The sequence below is a fragment of the Pteropus alecto genome, unplaced genomic scaffold, assembly GCF_000325575.1.
Source record: "Pteropus alecto unplaced genomic scaffold, ASM32557v1 scaffold131, whole genome shotgun sequence".
In the NCBI taxonomy this organism is placed as follows: domain Eukaryota; kingdom Metazoa; phylum Chordata; class Mammalia; order Chiroptera; family Pteropodidae; genus Pteropus; species Pteropus alecto.
The window spans coordinates 25253612-25257389 of record NW_006434709.1 but is presented as its reverse complement, the minus strand read 5'-3'; positions in this window follow the sequence as shown (position 1 = coordinate 25257389).

The following is a 3778-nucleotide window of genomic DNA, read 5'->3' as shown; positions in this document are numbered from 1 at the left end:
TCTCCTAGCAGTTAGTTATTCAGTGCACTTCCAATTGACATCTGGGGAAAATAAAAACCAAGCCTCTGCTAAAATTGTAAAACCAATAAGTTCATTGTTATAGCATATTCAGCCTCCTTTTAGTTTCCCAGTTCAAGTAAGGGTAGAATAATTTTTAAAATTCTTTCATGGATATATTCTTCACTCTTTTTCCGGGGCACACATGTAACTCATGTATTACCTTTGAAATGTTGCTTCTATCTGTGCCTTCCCTTCCTTCCTAATAGTCATTTCCCTAATTTAGGTCATCATTACCTTTTCTTGGACTATTAAAGGTGTCTACTCACTGGCCTCTTTGTGGCAGTTCTTTCCTCTGCACTGCCACAAGAGGCATCTTCTTACGGAAGATGTGATCTGGTTACTCCCTTGCTTAAAAACTTGCAGTGACTCCTTAGTCTTTCCACTGCAGAGCAAGATCCCCAGAAGATACTCACGGCCCTGTGTCTGTCCCCAATCTATTTGTCTAGCCTTATCTCTACTCTACCCTTAATGCTCCCTAGGATCCCGAAATCCACCTACGCCTTGTAGCTTTCTACCTCTGCTTTCTTGCTGATCCTTTTTTTTTTTTTAATCATTTTTACATATTGTTCAAAACCCAGCTCAAATCTTATCTTCCTCGTGAAACTTTTTCAAATTCTTACAACTGGAACTCATCTTTTCTCCTCTGAAAGCTTTAGGCATTTTACAATTTCTTACTGCATCTGTCACAATTTATCATATGCTATAGTTATCTGAGTGTTTCATTTTTCCTACTAGATTGTAGGCTCCTTTCAGGAAGAACAGTGTCATCTTTGTATTTTTCCCAGTACTTGACACAATGCCTTTTACATGGTATGTGCTTAATACATGCTTATTGAATTGAAAAGAACTGTATTTCCTATAATCCACAAAGGAAGCTAAAAGCTTAATTTTAGACAGACTTCCTTTTTTCTTCCCCAATAGAGTAGACCCATTTTCCACTATCTGGGAGCTCAGATTCCTATCTGAAGAGCTCAAATGAATGTATAAGATCCAAAATGAGTGATGCAAAAGAGAAAGGGTAAAAATAAGGACTGGAGGAGTGTCACATTAGAGGCTTCTGAAGAGTGAATAATGTGTTGCTAATAAGTAGAAAGCACACATAGGCTCAAACGAAATGACAGAAAATGTTCAAGAATTGAAACTGATTCTTGGTTCTAGACAACTTCCTGAGGGCCAGCATATCAGTAAGATTGGGTTCATTGTATATGATGAAAAAAGCAAAATAATAGTGGCTTAAACAAGCTAGAAGATCATCTCTCTCTTATATTAAAAAACAAACAAACAAACAACAACAACAGCAACAACAACAAAAAAAAACAAAGGAAGACAATCCAGAGCTGTTAGAGCAGGTCGTTGTGTGAGGGGCCCAGGTTCCTACTATCTTGCTCTTCTACCATCTTTAGTATATTACATCCTAGCCCAAGGAGGTTGCTAGGATTCCACCTGTATCACTGGTGTTTGGCCAGTAGAAAGAAGAAGTGGGAAGAAAAAGATGTGTTCTCTCTTTTAAGGAGACTTCTCAGAGATTATTCATACTCTTTCTACTTATACTTCATGGGGAGAACCTAGCTGTGAAAGAGAAGAGAGAATGTAGTTTTTTAATTGGGTTACTAAAGAAAAAAGGGAGACTGGATACTGGGTAGCAGTGACGGGCAGAGTCAGTATCAAGCCTTACATTTCCTTCAGGACAAAGAACAGCATTATGCACAAAAAGAAATCTTTTAAGAAAAATTATCTGTAAAGTTAAGAGGAAAAAAAGAGCAAGCCAAGCTAGGAATAAACGTAGATTTGCTTAGGATAAAGGACAGGGGTCTTGACAAAATGACAAAGGTGACCGGGTAAGCCTCTGGTTGCCCCTACTGCCCACATCCTAACCTGTGGCCCCTAGCCATCATCTCCCTTAATCCTCACATTTGCACTGTAAGGTTACCATAATTATTACTATGCCAATCATATAGATCAAGAAACCAAAGCCAAGATTATGGAAAGAGGAAAAGCTAGAACATTGTATTGGAATTGGAAGTGTTGGGTTGAAATCTGAGGAGATATCAGAGTGAACTCATGAGTTCTAATACATATCGATAGCTAAATATATTCGAATAAATATAAATTTTGAAAAATGATTCAATGACATGGCCAAACTGCCCAAGAGGCTTCAGGTAATGAAAAATAAGTAAAACATATATAGCTGGCTTGGAACTTGCTGTACTATTCACAAAAACCAGATAAATCATAGAGTATTCTCCAAATGGATTTGTACCTTAATTTTGACTGTAGATCACCTCAATTAGCCCCTACAGAATAATTTATTACAATTCTATTTCACTTGTCACTGAAGTAGGTGATTTCATTTAATGTGGGATACTTAGGAAAATCTCTAGATTTGTGGCTTTTATTATTTTAGGGTAAAATAAACTACTTTGACCTCTTCTGATTCAGCAAAGCCTCATAAGCCACATAAGAGTACACCAGCTATATTTTTAAATATACAGAAATTTCTTTTTATTAGTTGTCCCAAAGATACAAATACCAAGTGACTTAAAAGTTAAACGACTTAGAGAAACAAGAACTTTTACTTTTTACTTTGTATATTTTTAATTAGAAAATTTTAACAATGATTGTATATATAATAAAACTTTTGGTATATAAAATTATAGAAAAAAAGGATAGTATAAATTACAAGGTACCTGTCGTTATCAAAGAAATTTTTTTTTTTTTTTTTACAGAAACTCTAGAGAAATCAGGAAGACTTCATAAAACATGGTGTGATGTCTACTGGTGGAGACAGGCCATGAGGTGAGTGAAATTGCAAAGAACACATAAACTGAGGGTTTAGTTTAAACCACTGCACTTCCACTTAGTTTAAACCAGTACTTGTAGTTTACTCTTGAAGTGCAAGTATTATAAATTACTTTGAAGAATTTCATAGCCTTTCTGTTATAGGATTCTGTTATTAATTAGCAGTCAGGACTAACAGCTACTTTATAGACTAGCCATGTTATATCAGAGTTTTAGTGCATATATGAATGCATACTTACAGTATTGAAACAATGATTAACTATGGTTTAATTGAGTTCTATTTTAGATGTCTTTGGAGATTGCAAAAAAAAAAACCTTAAGAGCAACAATATTTATATTCAACTAATATTTACTGAGTCCTTACTTTATGCGAGGTTTTGTGACCTAATAGCTATGTGGGCTAGGGAAGTATTGTTCTCATTTTACAGTTGAGGAAATGTAGGTTTATAAAGGTTAAATAAGGTCCCCAGGGTCACAAGAGTAAATAAGTAACAGAGCTGGGATTTGTAGCTAGATATACTTAAGAAAAAAAGTCCTATAGTTTAAAACATTATTTTTAAGTTTCAAAACTAAAAAGTGTGCATTGTAAAATATACGAACAAGCCCATCCCCCCTTCTCCCATCTCTCTTTCCAAGCATATCCACTAATTAGTAGTTTAGCATAAATCCTTCCATATCCTTCCTTTTGTCTAATGTACTTTTTATTGTATCACTTCCAGTCTACTTAAAAACATTAATGAACAGAGGACATTGGATTTACTAGATATCAAATAGTATAAACATCTGAATATTAACTGAGATGCTCATTCAGCTAACATTAGGCATCTAACTGTAGAGACTCACAGAAGAATAGAATTCACTCTGTTTCCTAGGAACTCATAATCTAGAGAGCAGTGGTTCTTAAATTTTTTATTTTTTA